Consider the following 20,906-nt stretch of genomic DNA (forward strand, 5'->3'; position numbering starts at 1 on the left):
TCTTTGGACCCTCTTCCGAAATGATTGTTTGCTGAATGGTTTTAAAAATCAAACATTAAAATAATTCTGCTTGGATCTAATATATATGTGTTTTTAAAATTCTGCCTGCAGTGGATGCCGAAAAGTAGCAGTGTTTGTGGAAAGCAAATAAACTATGATTATTCATAGGGATGAGAAACCTGTTTACCTCAAGGTTTTATAAAATTGATTTCCATTGGTTATTTTTGGACCAAAATTGTTATATGACATTGTTTGTTTCATAGTGCTTTTGTGATTGCGATGGGATGGATATGTGCCTTTGATTATGTAGGTTTCTGTAGTATGTGTTTATACAAGCAAAACTGATTGTCCTAGGTGGCTGTGTGCACATATGTGTGCCTATATCTACACACACACACACACACACACACACACACACATCTTGGAAGTGAGTTAAAATATATCATTATATTACTTGAGGAAAGAAAGCATTAGGCAGGGCAAACAATAGTCTTGTAATAGTTCCCCCAAATCACATGACAGGATTATATGGCAGAATGAAACATGTAGGGAGGTTGGAAATCTGGAGGCTTTTAAAAATAGGATAGATTGTCATCTGCCTGGGATTGTCATTGGAATGGATTAAATGGCCTATTAAGGCCTCTTGTAATTCGAAACTTTTATGAATTTTGCTTTCCGTAAGATTCTTATCACTTGTTTCTTAAATTTCTAGTCATGCTATTTGCAAGTGACACTCATTCATTTGCTGGTCATATGTGTATTTCACTCCCAGTATAGGCATCCTGATGGTGCATAGAGGAGAAAGCAATTGTAAACCTCTCCAGAAATCCTATTTGATAAAAGAAATTTTGAAGACTGTGTTGTTGATTGGATTGGATTGTTTGGTAGAGGATGCAAATAATAAATAGCAATAAAATTAGAATATTCCAAGCATTTTTTCCCCCCAAAGACTAAAGTACTCCTTAACATGTGAAATAAAAAAGGACCGGATATATTGAACAGCTGATCTTTTAAAATTCAGATTTTCAGAACTTAATAATGATGACTGTGGTTTGGGGTATGGAGATGTTTGTGTTAGGATTAAAGGAAATTGACTTGTGAAACAAAATTTGCATTTTATAGTTGGCAACTATATAATAATAAGTAACAAATTTACTATAATCTTTTGAGGATAATTTTTTAATGTAAATAAAACTTTGGTTTTATTTACAGACACATGAAATGTAAATGCATTGTAATGGGCACATAGTGCAGATTATTATGATGTTGAAAACATAAAAAAATGATTACATCATTTAAAAAGAAGTTTGCAAAGCTAGTTAAGTTGCAACAGCTAGTAAACATTTTTGACTAAAAAATTTATAAGGGAACATAAATAAGGTAATTTGCTTTTTAGATGCCAGATCTGATTTTTATGGTTTTAGTTTGTTCTGCTGTTACTTACTTGGCCCTCTAAATTAATGGGGATATTAAATTTCAGATGAGATCCCTGAACAATGAAATATGACAGTTGCATAAGATGATTGATTGATGGATTTTATTTATTTTTAACTTTTTTTTGAAATAATGTTAGGTTTACAGAAATGTTGCAAAGTTAGTACAGAGTTCCTATATATGCTTCACACAGCATCCCCTAATGTTGATGATTTACATAACAATAGTACAATGATCAAAATCAGGAAATTAGCATTGGTATGACACTATTAACTACAGACTTTATTTGAATTCCATCAGTTTTTCCCCTAATGCCTTTTTCTTCTGTTTCAGGATCTAATCCAGGATCCCACATTGCATTTAGTTATTGTGTCTTCTTAGTCTCCTTTAATCTGTGACAGTTCCTCATTTTTTTTCCTTGTGTTTCATGACCTTGACAACTCGTCAGTTATTTTGTAGAATTTTTCCCATTTTGGTTTTGTCATGATTAGATTAAGGTTATGATGTTTTTCTCATGATTGGATTGAGGTTATGTATGTTTGCAAGAAAACCACAGAAGTGAAAGTCTTTCTCAGTGCATCGTATTAGAGGGTATATGGTATTGAAATGTCTTAACTGCTGGTGATATTTAACCTTGGCTTTGTTAAGGTGGCCTCTGCTGAATTCACCAAGTGTAAAAAGTTAACTGTTCTTTACACTTTGAGACTACGCAGATATACTGTTTCTCCTCAAACTTTCTTCCACTGATTTTGGCATCCATTAGTGTGTCTTGTCTACAACAGTTATAACTGTGATGTTTGCATAATGGTGATTTTATATATCCCTCATTCTTTTTGCATTTAATTTTTGGAATTCTTCTGTAAGGAAGAGATATCCCTTTTTGATTTATTTATTCAATTATTTATATGTGTGATCTCATGGGTATTTATTTTATTCTACAGTTTATAATCCAATAGTGTTATTTTGTTGCTCAAATTGTTCTAGGTTTGGCAATTAGGAGCTCTTTAAGATTGGCATCCATCCTTTTTTGAGCACTTCTTTATATTCTGACATCACAGGTTATTCCATGCTCATCTTGTATCTTTCTTTGTACCAGTCCTGGAATCAGCTACTTCTCTAATGAGCTCTGATTCCTTTTATTGGAGAATAGAATTTAAATGAAGATCTGGATGCTAGGTGTGCTGATTTGGTGTCAGGACAGAGCTAGGAAATATATGTTTATATACTAACCTGCCCACGCATGTGAGTGAGTGCATGCAGGTGTGTGCACGTGTGCGTGCACACACACTTTTATTTCTATATGTATCTTTCTCTTTATATATTAAAAACCATGAGTTTATATTGATATCTTCTAGTCCAGTCCAACACTACAAGTTTCATTCCAACTTTTCCTCTATTCTTATTTGTAACTTTTTTTCTGGAGAAACCTGGCACTCGTTATCTATAGTATGCTAACTTATTTATTCACTTTTAGAATGTACATCAAGTAGTTACAATTGCTAACCCATACCCTTATGAGAAACATATTTGCTAATTAGGATGCAGTATTTGTGTATAGCTTTAGCCTTATAGTATCTGACTCAAAATATGTTTTCCAAAGTTACTTAGGTTAAGTTCTTTTATTCCCCACTCCTTTTAATGTGGTTATTTTATTCATCTGTAATGTAATTAGGTTCTTTTCTTACCTTTTGTTTTCTATTTTGGGTTCCCCCTAGTCCTGTTCAATTTTCATTATTTATTTATTTATTTATTTTGATATATAAAACATTACTATTACTAAACATTACTACATAAAAAGATATACTTAGAGAATTTCTTCAGTTTCTGGTTTATACTTTCATTATTTCTTTTACATAAATGAATATATTGTGTGTTGTATCTTTTTTTCTCAGTTTTTTTTTTATTGAGATACAATTCATGTACCATAAAACTCATGCATTTGAAGTGTACAATTTAGTGGTTTTTAGTATATTCACAAAGTTGTGCAACCATCACCACTATCTAATTTGAGAACATTTTCATCACCCCCCAAAGAAACACTGTATCCATTAGCAGTCACTTCTCATTTCCACTTTCCCAGCCCCTGGTAACCACTAATTTACTATCTGTATGAATTCGTCTATTCTGGACATTTCGTACAAATGGAATCATATGTGTGGACATTTGTGCCTGGCTTCTTTCACTTAGCATAATTTTTTCAAGGTCTATGTAGCATGTATCAGTGCTTCATTCCTTTTTATTGGCTGAATGATATTTCATTGTATGAATGTACCACATTTTGTTCTTTCATGCATTGATCGACATTAGGTTTTCCATTTTTTTGGCTTCTATAAATGATACTGCTATGAACATTCATGTACAAGTTTTTGTGTGGACATATGTTTCCAGTTTACACACACACACACACACACACACACACATGCACATACACATACACATACACATATAAGTCGCCGGGTCATATGGTAACTGTTTAACTTTTTGAGGAACTGCCAAACTGTTTTCTTATTTCCTCTTATATGACGAGTGCCTTTTATAGATATTCTTTTGAACTCTACTTTTTTCACTTAACAATACATCCTAGAAATTACTCCAAACCCATTTATTCTTTTGAAGAGATATTCTTTTGACATTCTTAACTCTTTTTTTTACATCTGTGTACTACTCCATTCTGTGGATATATCCTAATTTATTCAGCCATTCTTCAATGGAAGGGCATTTAGGTTGTTTCCTATGTTTTGCAATTATAAACAGAGTTGCAGTGAATGACCTATGCATACGTAGTTTTGTATTGTTAGAGGTGTACCTTCAAGATGGTTTCCTATAAGTAGGATTCCTGGGTCAAAAGTTAAGTGCATACATATTTTGTTAGGCATTGCAAAGTTTTTCTACAGAAGTATTGTGCTAATTTGCACTTCGATCAGCAATATATGACAGCACCTGTTTTCCCCACAGCCTCACCAACAGAATGTTGATTTATCTATCGATCGATCTATCTACCTACCTACCTACCATTTATCTCGCCAGAGGTGACTGATTTTAAAAATGCTTTGTAGTCTTTTGAGTGACTGAACCTGTTGTGGAAGGGCACTTAATTCCTGCAAGTAGGCAGGTTTTTATAGCTTGATGATGATATACATTCTCTACTAGTATTGCAGTGATACATGTAGGTTAGTTTGTGCAGGTGAAATCTATTGGAATGCATTTTCTAGCCAGAATTATTCATTTGAAACCTTTGCATTTAATGGAGATGCTGCATTGATTCATAATACCTGTGCTCTGAAATACTTGTGGAGTTTACCAAAGATTAACTACTTGTGGTAGGGTTTTTTGTTGTTGTTGTTGTTGTTGTTGTTGTTTTTTTGACCAGTAATGGCCAAAGCTGGAACCTTAGGCCAGTTTTAAGGAAGATGAAGTTGAGAGTTTAAAGTTCTGGTTTGGGAGAATCCTGTCAGACTTTAGTGGTTCCAAGAAACAAAGACAACATGAAACACATCCTTATCTTACAAGGTAACAAGTTCTATCCAGTGATGCTGGAAATTTAGGTTCTTTCCCAGAAAGGGCACTGTTTAGGTGTTTGAAACACATTAACAAAGATTCTTGCACTGGAGGAGCTGACATTCTAGTGGTTTTCTGATGAACTGATATTGCGAATGGAATCAATAGAGGTCTGGTGTAGTCTTAATTAAAGTAAAATCACCTTTGGTGCTATAAAACCCCCAAATAACACTTGATTTTACAGGTTACAAAGAGAAAGCCATGGAAAGTCACAGGATAGTAATTTATGTTCACCAGTCTCTCATTTTAAATGACTCCTAGTAGCAGTGGTGGTGGCGGTGGCCGTGGCAGTGGCGGTGGCAATAATAATGATAATAGAGTAGTAGTATTTTTCTCAACTGGGGTTCCATGAAAGAACTAAACTCTAATGTTCTAAGATATGTGGACATCGATTATATGTAAAGAATTAACTTCTCTGCAGTGCATCTAGAATGGCACAGTTATGTACCATCCTTGGGAGAATTGAGAAAATATTCATTTCAATGTTCAAGTTCTGTGGTTCAGTGACAAACTCCTTTTGAGAAAGGTCATGGGCTATTGTAGTCAGAACTATTTTTTGTTTTCCTCCTAACTCTGTTGCTTATTAGCAGTGTAACGTTGGACAAGTACTAACGGGTTAGCCTCAGTTTCCTGATCTATAAAATGGGAATAATAATAGTTGCTATTTCATAGGGCTATGTGAGGATTAAACAAATAAGTTTTTCTAGTCTACATTTATCCATTTCTGTGACTTTAAAAACTATCTATATGCGATTGACTCCCACATTTATATCTTCAACGCAGACACCTTCCCTGAGGTCCAGTGTCAAAGTCCATCTGCTTATTCTGTGTCTCATTTGGCTTTTTAATAGGCATCTCAGACTAAATTTTTGCAATACAGAAGATGTGAGTCCTATCATTATTTCCTTTAAAACTGCTCTTAGTAAATGGCAGGACCATTTAACTAGTTACTGAGGCTAAAAGCCTAGGTGTCATCTATGCTGCTTCTTTTTTTTTTTTTTTTTTAAATACCCTGTAACTGGCCCATCAGCAAATTCTTTTGGCCCTATCTCTTGAATATGTTTCTAATGTGGTCACATATTATCTTTATGTTATTACTCTGGTCTAAACCATTGGCTTAGATAATTACAATAATCTCTTAACCCATTTCCCTGCTTTCTCACTTGACCTCCTACAGTCTATTCTGCACTTCATAGTTAGGATGATCTTTTTAACTGTCAGTCAGCTAGGCCACTCCTCTATTTAATACTTTACAATGACTTACAATGAAAATAGCCAGTTTTCCTAGCTATGACTTACAAGGTCCTACATGATGTAGTTAGTCCCTGCCTACCTTTCTCTGTTCACTCTACTTCTGCTACATTGAACTTCCCTATATTCTTTGATCATGCCAGGTGTATTTCCAGGGCTTAGTATTTGTTCTTGCTCTGCTTGTAGTGCTCTTCCTTCAGGTCTTTGTACTGCCTGCTCCCCTCACATCATTCAGGTGTCTGTTTAAAGAGGAGTTCTCAGAGTCTGCCTCTTCAGAGAACTCTTCAGTGATGACACTATAGAAAAGTGTTTTATTATTTTTTATAGCACTTATGCTTCCTGAAATTTAATGACTTATTTGACTACTTGCTCTTTCTTTGTCTTCCTTACTATAATGTAAACCTCCTTGAGAGTAGGAACCTCATATGTCTTGTTCATTCCAGTGCTTAGAAAAGACCCTGGCACATAGTAAGCTAAGGATGCTGCTCTAGGAAGTTGTCTGTGGAGTAAAATTGTCTGAAACTTAGATTAAGTGATTCTACCTTTTAAGGGTTTACGCTAAAGGAAAACTATTCAGTTAAAATTGTGAATTTTGTGCATTGGGTACTCACACATGAAATGTTAAGTTTTAGAATTTATGTTATCAGGAACACATAATTGTATATAGGATGTGCTAAGTAATATGTTAAAAATAAGCTCGGAGTTCAGTTCTTGTGCTTGTTGCAGTGTTTAACATACTCTTTGGTTGTCCACTAATTATAATGGTAGTGATGTTAATGTAGTATTTCTTCTTGCTCTGGCAAGCTATTTTTCCTTATACTTTTTTTTTTTTTTAGTTTTTTAAAAAAATTTTAATTAGTTTCAAGTATACAGTACATTGGTTAGACATTTATATAGTTTATAAAACAATCCCCCTAATTACTCCTTCTCTGCTCTGGTTTTCCACATAGCCAGTATATTAATGCTAACTGCATTCCCTATGCCGTGCTCCCCATCCCCGTGATCATCTGTCAACTACTAATTTGTACTTCTTTAACTCTTCACCCCATTCCCCCAGGCCCCCAACCCCTCCTCCCCTCTGTCCGTCACTAAATTGTCCACTATATTTGTGAGTCTGTTTTTGATTAGCTTGTTCTTTTTGTTCCTTAGATTCTGCATATAAGTAAAATCATATGGTATTTTTCTGTCTGACTTATTTCACTTAGCATAATAACCTCTAGGTCCATCTATGTCATTGCAAATGGTAGGATTTCATTTTTTTTTTTAATGGCTGAGTAATATTCCGTTATATATATGAACCATAACTTCTTTATCCAATAGTCTGTTGATGGGCATTTAGGTTGCTTCCATATCTTGGCTATTGTAAATTGTGCTGCCATGAATATTTGGGTGCATAGATCTTTATGAATGATTGTTTTGGTTTTCTTTGAATAAATACACAAGGCAATTGCTGGGTCAAAGGGTAGATCTATTTTTAATTTTTTGAGAATCCTCCAGACTGTTTTCCTTAGCAGTTTTACTAATTTTCAATCCCACCAACAATGTATAAGGGTTCCTTTTTCTCCCTTGTTCTGTTTTTCCTTATTCTAACTCTTGATTTAAAGTCTGTATTGATTTTGGTTGGGGGGAGAGGGTACATTATTTTCCAAGCTTTTTTTTTTTCTTTTTTAAATTTAATGTAGTAGCATTTATAGGAGCCCTTTTAAATTTTGCCATGTTTTAAGACCATTTTTTGTTAGTCACTATACCGTAAAACTGGTCATGGGCAGTTGCAGCTTTGCTAACTGATGGTATTAGAAATATAAGATAACCTAATCTAGAACTAGGAAAGTTATGTTATCTATGTGTTAATATAATTTAGAAGCATGTGGGAGCAAGTATCTTTTATATAAATTTATCATCGATCTTCCTTATATAACCAAGTATCCAGTCATATACAATATAATGAAATTTGTCAGTAATATGGTCATAGTTTCTGCTTTCTCAGAATTGCTCATTCTTTTGAAAAGAATTATGGAGCATGTTGGAGAGATTTATGTAATTTAGTGAAGGTGGTGTGGTGGAGTAGACAAATGCATGTAATACTTATTAATCGTTTACTGTGCACCAGGCATTATTCTAAGCACTTTCATTATTATTTAGACCATGTTTAAATCTCAGTGAACTATCTTATTTTTTAAACCACAATTTAACTCATTTATTTTGCAAATAAGGGAATTGAAGTACAAAGAGGTTAAGTAACTTGCCCAAGATCTCACAGTTAGTAAGTGGTGGAGCCTGAATTAGAATTCAGAAACAAAGAGGGGTGTTGGTAGAAACTGTGGGGGTGGGGAGCAGGAAATGGAAATGGCCAGCCTCAGTTTTGGCAGATCCATAGTTTTGGCTGATCCAAAATCCTAGGCAGATAATATTGTGTGGGCAAGATCATTCTACCTAGGTGTTCAGGAGCTCATGGTGACAATTAGAATTTTAGGTGCCACATGTTGCTTTGACTTCTTAAAGGATATTTCCGTGTCTCTTCTGCCAAAGAAAGGGAATAGACTTTAGGAGAGAATAGTAATTGGTATAAGGATTGGACTTTGCAATAGAAAGGTGAATGTTAGTGAATCTTTATACCGTGAAGTATGAAGTTTTTCTTGGTAGACCTTGAAACCCAGTGATATTAAGGAGCTACTTTAGTCTGCTACCTGTCTAACGTGCAGACAAGTTGTAAAATAATAATGATTTACATTAATATATAGCTTTTTAATTTACAAAGGACTTTGGCAAACATTTTCTCAGTTGATCTTTATAACACCTCTGTGAGATAGGAAGAGTAGATATTCTGCCATTTGACGAGCTTCCACAGAGAGGAAGCTGCCTGAGGAAGGAGCCCTTGAATTGCTAGATCTGTGGCATGATGAATGGGCAAAGATGGCCTGTTGTAATTGACATGTTCTTAATGTATATTAAATCAAAAGCCTAGGCATTTTTAAGAAATGTAATTTATGTAAAAACTACAATTCTCATATCAACACTATTGTAATTTTTTGTTTAAGATCAATATTTTAATGAAAACCTACCAGTTAGGCTACGGTAATCTTGATGCTCTTGATAGTATTGTAGATTAGCATAGGGGTGGGGAGCTTTACTATTTTGAGGTCAAAAAAGAAAGTGTAGTAGCTTCTGAAAAGGCTGATGTAACAGCATTAGTGAAATATCGATTAATGTTTACTATGTTCCCTGTTTCCTTTGTTCATTTTGGAAATAGTTTTAATTGCTTTGGTTAGTTTAAATTGGTCTGAGATACTAAAAGGGACTTTTCAAAACTCTTAAAGGTACCCTGTGTAAGGGAATAAAGTCAAATGCAAATTCATAGAATCATATCACTTTAAAGTAATTAATGTTTGACAAAATGTGAGTGTTTTGCAAAAATCTAAGGAATTGCTGAATATTTTGTATTCTTAGTATCTTTCATTTCTGTTATTTTTTCCCCCGTGCTCTCTTGTAACTGCCTCCTATCACCACTTTATCCCCTCTTGATCTGCCATCTGTTGGTTTGGCTCTTCATTTAGAGTAGGAAGGCAGGAAAGGGTTTTTTGTACACAAGATAAAACTAGTCCTGTTTGGAGCTCAGTGAGGTGGAGCGCTTATGCAATAAGTCTGCTGATGGGAAATTACAGAAGTACCATAGGCCCATAGGACTAGGAAGATGGCGATGACTCTGCAATATTGCCTACAAGTTTTTTTCTGTGACTGTTGCTTTATTTAATAAAGAAAAGTTAAAAAATAAATCATACTTAAACACTATTTTTTTTCATGGAAAACTTGATTAGATATTAATGAGCTTGTAAAAAAGAATAATTATATAGGAGAGTTTAACATGTTGAGTGTTAGTGAAATTCATGTCAAATGATTTCTTATAGTACTTTATAAATATTATTTGATCGTGTTAAAGTTACATTCTCTTATGCCTGACTGTGCACTAATCTGTTTTGGGAATATGTAGAGACTATTTGCAGTCCTAGGCAGGTAATTCAATTTCCCAGACAGCATTTTTGGGTTTTTAAAAAATGTTCTTATTACAAAATATTTTAAACATATGTTAATAGAAAAGTAGAGAGAATAGTATAAAGAGGTCTCATGTATTCATCATTGAATTTTAAGAATTATTATAGCAGTGTTGTTTCCTCTATATTTCTGTTTACCACCACCCTACCCCCAATCCCTGTACTTTTTTGAACCAAATCTCAGATGTATTTAATTTGTAAATTTCCGATAGTTTAGTATGGATCTCTAAAAGATAGTCTCTTTATAAAATAAGCATAATACTGTTACCATACCACAAAAAAATTATAGCAAATTCTTAATATCGTCAAATATGTAATTAGATTTCATATTTTTTTGATTGTTTTATGAATACATTAGTTTGTTTGCTTGACATGGGATCCAAATAAGCTCCATATTTTACAGTTGTTTGGCATGTTATTAAATCATTTTTAGTCTTTGAACTTCCCCTCCATCTCTTTTTTTCCCTCAAAATTTTTTGAAGAAACAAGGATGGTTTGCCCTGAGAAGTTTCCCATTTTGCTGATTGCATGTCTCTAATGTCATTTAACATGTTCTGTCTCCTGAATTTCCTGTAAACTGATAGATTTGTGAGATTTTGGGGGTGGATTAAAAATTTTTTTTTTTTAGTAATAGTACTTAATAGGAATGGTTTGTGTTTCCATCAGGGAGTGCATAAAGTTTTATCTTTGTGATTCTGTGGCTATTGGTGATCATTGCCTAATTTATTAATTCATCAGAGATTGTCAAATAGTGAAATTCTACTGTTCCTTCCTAATATATTATGTGGTGTTTTTTTTTTGTGGGGGTAGTTCTACAACAATGTAAATTGTATATTTAGGGCATCATATTTATGTTAGAACTGGTTCTGGGATGATTTGACAAAGTTCTGTGGTGGAATTCCTTTAAGGGAAGAGTGCAAGTCTTTATTGAAAATTCAGAGAAAACTTGAGAATATTGAATAACTAGACTGTTTAAAGGATGTTTGGCCAATAAATAGGTTAGCATCCATTGTGCAATAACAACTTGTGACCTAGTGTGTGTAGCTGGTCATTGGTGTTTGTTCTTTTTAGAGGTCAGTATTCATATTCAGAAATTTTAAGTGATTCATGCAGGGCAGCAGGTATTAGTTTCTTGAGCCAGATTTTTCAGCATGGATTTGAACAGACCTTGTGTGTGAATCAAATTTAAAAAATATTGAATTGGGAGGGGAGTTAGAAGGCTGGGAGAATGGGGTGAAAGGTTAAAGAAGTACAAATTAGTAGCTGATGGTCACAGGGATGAGGAGCACAGCATAGGGATTGCAGTTAGCATTAATGTAACAGCTAGGTGGAGAGCCAGAGGAGAGAAGGAGCAATTAGAGATATCATTTTATAAACTATATAGATGTCTAAATAATGTACTGTATACTTGAAACTAATAATACAAATAATAATAAAATATAATTAAAAAATTATACTATGTAAAAAATATTGAACTTGCATACAGTATATTTTGTATTAAAGGTTGTCAAAGAACTGAAGCAGTGTTTCTCAATGTAACTCCTTGACAAAAAGGCTTTTGAGGCCAAATAAACTTGGTAAACAACATGCACTTTATCCTCTTTTGGAATTTAACAATACATATTAACATTAAAAGACTTGTTTAACATTAACTCAGACTTTTTCAAATTTATTTGATCACTGAAGCTTTTTCCCCCTCGTAACATCTTGAACAACTAGTGGGACAAATTTTTTAGACGAAACAATTTTTGAGAAATATTGGATTAGAAGATTTGAACACAGAATAACTAGAAAAATGTCTGATGATAAAGAGTGTGTATGACTTCACTACAATGATGTGGAGAAGTTTTCGATAGGTAAATAATAATAAGGCATTTTTCAGTGAGATAAAAGTAAGAGGCAAATGTCGGTTGGTTGTTTTATCTTAGCCTGTAAGCATTGTACTTTTAGGGGAGCAGTGTTAGGAAAGGACTTCAGTCATTTATAACATTTACTACATGCCACGTACCGTTTAGGTCCTTTTTATATCATTTGTAATTTGTTCAGTCTTCACAACAACCTTATGCTGTAGGCACACTATTGTTGTCTCAATTTTACAGGTGATGAAATTGAGGCACACAGAGAGATTAAGTAAATTATTCAGGATTGCATTGCAGAGTTGGTGACATAGCAGAGCCAGGATCTGAATTTAGGCAGCCTGGCTCCAGAGTCCATGTGCATAGCCACTACTCTACACTGCAAGATATGGCAGATGGAAATCATGAAATAAACATTAGATTAGAAGAAGATTTAAAGTCTTTTTGGAGGGAACAGACATATTTTCTTTAACTTTCAGAAAATCAGGGCCAAAAGAGAAGAATGTGAAGTATGGGCTGTGTCCTACTGAAGATAGAAAACATGGAGACCTGGAAACTGTTATTCATAAAAAAGGTATACCTCCCAAAGAGAGATGCAGGTAGAAGGCTGAGTTAAAGGAGCATTGTTACTACCAGAATTTCAGACTTAGAAGTGAATTGGAGCTCATTTAATAAGACTCCCTCATTTTATATATGAAATCTGAGGTTACACAGTTCGTTCATGTGCTTGTAGTAATAAACATAGCTCACGTAGTCTACTACATTAAAGTACTTTAACATGGATTCTCATTTGATCCTCTAAACAGCCTTGAAAGGTATGTTGTTAGGTTCCATATTTTCCACAGCAAAGCTGGTTCTTGAATTTAGATTTCTGTATCTTTTAAAGTTGTCTACACTATATCACATCACCTTAGTTCTTGAAGTTCAGATATTAAAGAAGAGAAGTGCATGCTTTTGAAATGAGTCGAGGATTTGAGTCAGAAAGAAAAGTTGCATTTTAACAAATGGAAATAACTTCTTCCTCCTAAGTATCAAAAGTAATATATGCTATTGTAAAAACCAATCTTTTAGACAGTATAGGGAGATATAAAGAAAAAAGTGAAAACTATCCCATCATGCAGAGTAACCACTATTAAATTCTAATGTGTAATTCTCCAGATTTTTTCTAGATCTATTTGCTGCTTTATAACCTAAAATATTACATTTTTAAAAGAGACTATCCATAGGCATTTGGTCGTTTGCTTCTACCGTAGGAAAAAAGTACATGCTGGCACAACAGACATAAAATGATAATGTCCTGGGTAAACTGGGCTGCATAGTCAGCCCTTTGACCAGCCCCTCTCCCCCTTCCTGATAGTTGACCTGTTAGTAAAGGCTAGGTGAACAGATACAAAAAAATCTTTTTGGAGTTAGGTTAATTTAAGAAGAGTTGTATAAAGCTTATTTTTGCTGTTTTTATGTGGAATTTGAGATTATTGATTGTTTTGCAGTTTGATAGGAAAAAACTTTTCATACTATACTGGATTGAAAGATAAGTAACTCAGACCTCTCTAAGTAAACATTAAGAAGAATAAAGTATAGTTCTTTTGGAGCACTCTGTATGTGGGCATTTTTAGAATGTTTGTGTGTGTGAGTGCATTTGTGAGTGTGTGAGAAACTATCTCTGATTATCAGTGCTGTTGGAGTGGTAGGAGGGGAAAGGAGTCTATTGTGTTGGTTGTAGAATGGATTTTTGTACTTAAAGTCAGTTCTTTAGCATATTTTGCTTTCTGTTTTATTGACAGCATCTAGTAATTTGCTTTGTTAATCAGTCTTTTTGCCCAAGCAGATTTTTGGGATGATCTTATTTTAATGTTTTTATTTTTGAGGAGTGGGTTATATTTTATTTACATCTCTCAATATTTCCTTGTTGGTTGTAAGTTGAAGATAAGGCTTATGAGTTTAGCTATGCTAGTTTCTTTGCTGTTTCATACGAATTTTAAAATAAGATTGTCTATAGCTACAAAAATCTTACTGGGATTTTGATAGGTATTTCATTAAATCTATAGATCAGTTTGGGGGATAACTGACATTTTTATATTTATTCTTCTAGGAACATGGCATGTCTCTCCATTTATTTAGATCTCCTTTGATTTCTTTTATCTCTGTCTTATAATTTTTAAAATATGGCACTTGGGTATTTCATTAAAAAGTGTTTAAAAAACTATTACAGTATAATGCATATTCATAGAAGTGTACATACTGCAAATGTACAGCTCGATTAATTCCACAGGGTTGGATTTATTTTCAAATTCTAACATTTTCTGTCAACCTGAGAGATTTTCAGGAGGGAGTTAGGTACGATTCAAGATGAGAGAATAAGAGAAGCTTCTTATTTCCTCCTGAGTCAGGTCTTCATAGTGCAGCCTTGTTTTATTTAAAAGTAAATTCTCAAGACAACAGACAATATTTAGGTATAGTTAAGCTCATTTCAAATCAGTTTTGCCAGTTAGCTTTTTCCTGCTATAATTTCCCTTCAGTCATGTTACAGTAGAGATTTGCCTTTATGTTCTCTCATATATAGGAATTAATACTATTCTAAAACAATGAAGACGTAGGTTGAAGACTTAAGAGATGGATAGTTCTGCCTTCTCACTTTTGTTGAACACAGGTGTTCTCTACCCTTTAGCTTCCTTCTGTGTAGTTTGTACAAAGTACAAACTTTAAACTTGTCATCTTGCTGTCTGGCTTTTATCTTCTTCTGAGGAAGGGTAGGCAACTTTTTGTCTGTGTCTATGGGAGCAATATTTTTCTGTCTGCTCCTTTTTGAATAAGACTTAGAAATCAACTCAGTTTATAAATGTGATAGTATCACTATTATTTCATAAATGAAAATGATTATGTTATAAGGAAATTAAAAGTGAGACTTGCTTAATATACAGATACTTTGGGAATAAATGAGTTTATTATATATGCTCCATCAGGAAGGACAGGGTTAATAATGGAAAAACTATACTTACCATTTAACTCCTATATGTAATTCTATCGTAAAAGATAATCTTTTTTTCCTCTTTTACATTACATTATCAGCTGTTTCTGCCCCCTCCATTTGAAAATTTCTCAGATCTTTAGAAAAGTTGAAGAACAGTACAATAGGTACCCATATACTTTTTACCTAGTTTCATAGATTGTAACATATTGTTGCAGTTACTTTTTTTTCTTTCTCTAAACATACATTCAATTTTGTTTGAGTGAGAGTAAATTGCAGTTACCAAGATATTCCCTACCCCTATATTCCAGTGTACATCTCCTAATAATGACATTATCCAGCATAACCACAATACCTTTATCATGCCTAAGGAAAATAACCTGAATTTATTATCTAATATGCAATGTCTATATTTAAATTTTTCTAGTTGTCTCCCACATATGTTTTATAACTTTTTTGTTTGTTTTTTTTTTTCTGATCCAGGATCCAATCACATTCACTTTTGCTTTGGTTTTTATGTCTCTTTAGTCTCTTTTAATCTGTAAAAGTCCCCTGCCTTTTAAAAATGACATTAACTTTATTGAAGAATCTAGAGCGTTTGTCTTAAATAATGTCCTGCAATCTGAATTTGCTCATTGTTTTTTTAAGATTATATATTCAGGCTAAACATTTGTTGCATGAACTCTGTATAGATGGTGTGTACATTTTGTATCACCTTAGGGGACACTTAATACCATTTTTTTTCCCATTATAGATGATGCTAAATTTGATCACTTATTTTAGGTGGTGACTGCTACCAGATCACTTCACTGTAAATGCATTTTTTTACCTTTACAACTAATAAGTAATGTAGAGTGGTACATTGAGATTGTGTGACAGTCCTCTCTCCCACAACCTTTTCCCAAAGGTTTTAACATCCATGGAAGATTATCCTTGCCTGGATAATGCTTTTTTTTCCTTAGTAAAATAGATATTCTTAAGCAATATATCCACATAGTACAAAGGGGGTTACAGCAAAATGTATATCTCCCTTTTGTACCCTATGTTCACTTTCCTAGTTTTTCCCAGGGTTAACTGTTAGTTCCTAGTATGTCTTTTCAGAGACCCTAAACACCTTCAGTAATGCATTCATATACTCTCTTTTTACCAAATGATGGCATACTGCAGACTGTTCTATATATTATTTTTTTTGTGTGTGGTAAAGTATGGATGACATATTTAATATTTAAAGCAATCCTAAACTGGACAATTCAGTGCCATTAAGTGCATTCACTACTATCTATATCCAGAACTTTTTCATCATCCCCAATAAAAACTCTGTGCCCATTAAACAATAATACCCTTTTCCCCTCTCCCCTCAGCCTCTGGTAACCTCCATTTGACTTTCTCTATGAATTCGCCTATCCTTTGTACCTCATATAAGGGGAATCACATAATATTTGCCCTTCTATGTCTGGCTTATTTCACTAAGCATAATACTTTCAAGGTCCATCCATGTTGTAGCATGTATCAAAATTTCATTTCTTTTTATGACCGAGTAATACTCCATTGTATGTATATACCACATTTTGTTTATCCATTCATCTGTTTATGGACACTTGGGTTGTTTCTGTCTTTGGGCTATTGTGAATAATACTGCTATGAACATTGGTATACCGATATCTGATTGATTTCCTGCTTTCAGTTCTTTTGGATATATACCTGGGAGTGGAATTGCCTAATCTACATCTTTGTATTTTTAACTTAATATATCATGATTATGATTCCAATTCAATACAGTACAGATAATTATTGATCTTCCTCATTCATTTTAATGATTGCCTTGAATCCAAGTGTGTGTATATAATTTATTTAACCAATTCTTATTGATTGACTTTAGATTCTTTCCTCTTTTTGTTTTTTACCTTTTCACTATTCTAAACAAGGTTGCAGTGAATAGGATATTTCCTAGTTTAAGCAATACTGTATTTCTTGATTAAAACTGCAATGTGAGAGATTAAAGCTGCAATGTGAAAATGTTGATTGAGCCTAGTCTCATTGAGCCTAGTCTAAATATCCTTAAAAATCACCTCACAACCCCAATACATTATTTATTTCTCTTTTATCTTAAGTCCTCATCTCCCAACTCAGAGTTTGGGATGTCTCTTGTGTCCTGGCCATTCTGTCCTCTTCATTCCCTTAGTATTATCTATAGTTCTTGCTGGGTAACTTTGTTATGCAACATTATCATATTGTATTGTAATTGTTTACATATCCTCATTCTTTTCTTGGTTCTGAGTCCCTTATGAGCACTGTTGTTTCTGTCTAGTAGAATTTCCTACTGTGGATAAATTTTGCATATTCTTGTCAAGGTCTTGATAGTAACCAATAGGAATGCCTTTGTTAAAAATAATACAGAGATACAGAAGATTTAAAAAAAGATATGCAAATAGGACTGACCTTAGTTTATTAGTAAATATGCTAGGATATATCCCTCTGATTTTTTTTTTTTTTTTGCTGAAGAGATAAAAAGTTTACTTTAAGCCAGTTAGTATTTGGTACTATTATGTCTCCCCTACCCCCATTTCTTTTGATAGCATTAGATCTTTCAGATTGTCTTATAATTTTTTTTTTTTTTGTCTTTTCAAAGTCATATTCACATTGATATTCAGAGATTGTGTGAGGAGCTAGCCATAGTACCTACTTCCAACATTTTTGCGATTTTCTCTGTTCTTTATTTTAGGGAACCTCATAAGAATGAGTTTTCGAAGTATCAATTGGATATATCTTTGGGAGTTCAGTGAGGATAAATTTACTAAAAAATGTTATGATTGCCATGACTTAGGCTTTAGATGCTAGCAAGTTAAAGTTTGTGAAGAAGGGAGAGGAGATTTTTTCCTACAAACAATATGTGATGAGGACCATTGGCCTCTTCATGCCTCTAGAAAATGTACTTTTGTTGAAGTCTGTTGTCTGGTTCATGGACATGGTCAGCTACAAATTTAGGAATCTTGCATGTGCTGACATTTCTGTTTTCATTTGTGTACTAATTGTATCTATTTGCGTAACAGTTTGTTGAACCTGACAGATTGATAACTTGTGTTACTTTTTTTGTTCCCAAGGATTCTTTCGTTAAAAAGTGCATTAATGTTCTAAAAACCCCAAGGTTAACAGCAGCCATTGTTTAGAATCATTATTTTGAAAACAGAAAAAAAAAAAAAACATAGTAAATTTGCTTATAGCTAGTTATTATCAACTTTTTGCATTAGAACATCGTAGTGATATAAAATAACTAGTATTTGTCAACAAGAGTTACTGTATTTCTCATGTTACTCTAACTTCCATGATGGAATATAAAAAGAGGACCTTAAAATAGTTCAAATTACTTCCCTTTGTGATGTGTATGGTGAACAATTAGAGACCATACAATACAATACCTAACATTTATTTTTATAGTTTCAAGTATGTCTTTGTAAGAAAAATGGAAATTCTAAGGTGAGAAAGATAATTCTGGGTTAAGCTTATTAGAACAGGTTTAAATATAGGGGGAGGTGGTGGATCTGAATTACTTCATGAAGAAAGTATATAGGATTTGTTAGGTAGAGAGGAAGGGAGGTGGGCATTCTAGAGGCAGTAGCATGAGTAAGGGTAGGAGTGAGCGCATGCCATGTGAATGATGATGGTAAGGATTGGTAGGGACGCCTGTCTGTCTAGAGCAGAGGGCTGCTGAGAAAGGAGCATGAGGTAGTTAAGATTTGATAGGTTGGAGAAAACAGTTGATTTCGAGTCTTGGAAAGCAGAATGAGAATTTTAAGCCTGTGGAGCTCTATCACTCAAGGTTCTGGCAGGAAATAAATGGACTAGTTATAGAGGTTTGGGTAGGAATTAAGGAAAGCAACAAGGGATGGTGAAATTCCAAGGCCTGGTACTATCTGGAAGCCATTGATACTTTTAAGCCAGCGGAGCAAGAACAGGAACACTGAAGCTAGATGAGAGCTGGAGCATTGGAAGCCAAGGCAGTGGATAGGACCTGTGGCCATAGAGGAACGGTTCTGAGGTGGGAGGGAGCTAGGGAAACAAGGTCTCCGATTTTGTTTTCTTCTCATCCTCTGATGTCCTGCTAGTGCCTCTCATTGGCTTGACCCAACTGGAGGTCAAGGGATCTTGGGCAGTGTAGTCCTAGAGGTCAGCTTCAGAGGGTACAAAGCAGAGCATGGAAGGGCAGAGATTAAGTTGCAGGAAACTGGAGACAAATAGAGAATGCCTAGCCCAGAACCCATTTAAAATTATTGTGAATTTGTAAGCAGAGGAATGTTGTACTGAAAATGGTCTTGTAGGTCTTGTGAGTTTCGTGGACTTTGAGCATTTTCTTAAAAAAAAGTCTCTTCCATCAGAGTTCCTATTTATAACAAAAAAAGGAGAATGCAATCTATTATCTGATTTATCTTTATAGCCTCCGTGGGCTATATAATTTTTTTCTCTGTAGACTGTTTAGGCCAGAATTAATTCATCTGCTGGAGGGAGTTCCCGAGTCCCTGCAGCAAGTATGGTAGGGTGCCAGTGGCTTAAAGCAGCGGTCTCCAACCTTTTTGGCACTAGGGATGGATGCTCCTAAGAGGATCTAATGCCTGATGATATGAGGTGGAGCCGAGGTGATGATGCTAGCACTCAGTAGAGGCTGCAGATACAGTTGAAGCTTCGTTTGCTTGCCCGCCACTCACTTCCTGCTGTGTGACCCAGTTCCTAACAGGCCACAGACCTATACTGGTCTGCAGTCTGGAGGTTGGGGTCCTCTGGCTTAAAGGGACAAAAGAGGGAGCAGTACAGAGTACCAGCCTTGAAAAGCTTAAGTCTTTTTGTAGAGTTGTGATGAAGACAGGTACAGAATAACAAATCAGGCAAGACTTGGATTAAAGACTACTCTACAATTTTGACTTCATATTTGAGTGATGTATCAGAAGGAGCTGGTTTTGTAAGGATGTAGGAGGATGAATAGGAGAGCATTAGGGGGTAGGGAAGCTGGAAGAGATGGTGAAGTTAATTTTGGATATGGTGAAGTGAAGGTGGGAAGCACAGTGATGTCCACCAGGCATTTGGAAACTAAGACCAATGTTCTGCAGAGGAGCTGGCCAGAGGTGTGGATTTGGGTTAAGCTTTCACAATGAACAGAAATAGTTGATGTAAAAAAATGTGTTTTGATAAGAAAAAAGGAGATTTCAGAACCTTTTTGCATTAAATGGACAGGAGGAGGCAAGAGTTCTGCAAGCCAGTTGGGTTGTTTGTTTGTTTTTGGTCAGCTTTAACGAGGTGTAATTAATATACAATAAAATTTACTATTTTTAAGTGAACAATTTGACAAATTTGACAAATGTGTGTAGTTATGTAGCTACCACCACAGTCCTAGTACATTTTCATCATCCCCAGAAAGTTCTCTTGTATCTCTTTGTAGTTAATCTGCTCCCTCAATTTCTTAGCCACTGGCAACCACTGATCTGCTTTCTATAATAGTTTTGCTTCTTCTAGAATTTTATATATATATGGAAGCATGGTTATGTTATCTTTTGTGTCTGGCTTCTTTCATGTAGCATAATGCTTTTGAGATTATCTGTTTTGTTGCTTGTATCAGTAGCTCATTCCTTGTTTTTTTTTCTTTTACTGAGTAATATGCCATTATATTGATATGCTGTAATTTGTCTATTCATTAATTGATGAGTTAATGGGGATCTGAGTTTCTAATTTTTGGCTATTGTGAATAAAGCTCCTATGAACAGTCACGTGCAAGTTTTTATGTGATCATGTGTTTTCATTTTT

At 34.4% G+C, this 20,906-nt stretch overlaps 1 protein-coding gene across 16 annotated transcripts in view; it reads left to right on the plus strand.

Annotated features, from left to right (window-relative positions):
* Window positions 1-20,906, plus strand: part of HERC1 (HECT and RLD domain containing E3 ubiquitin protein ligase family member 1) — a 163,095-nt gene that overhangs the window by 1,565 nt on the left and 140,624 nt on the right. The window contains exon 2 of one of the 16 annotated variants that reach the window (XM_039865347.1): window positions 12,628-12,722. The exons of the other annotated variants lie outside the window; for them this stretch is intronic. The gene's annotated coding sequence lies outside the window, so the exon portion shown is untranslated. The remainder of the gene's footprint in view (window positions 1-12,627; window positions 12,723-20,906) is intronic. 16 annotated transcript variants of the gene reach the window in all.

The sequence above is a fragment of the Pteropus medius genome, unplaced genomic scaffold (genome assembly GCF_902729225.1).
Source record: "Pteropus medius unplaced genomic scaffold, Ma_sr-lr_union100, whole genome shotgun sequence".
Taxonomy (NCBI): Eukaryota; Metazoa; Chordata; class Mammalia; order Chiroptera; family Pteropodidae; genus Pteropus; species Pteropus medius.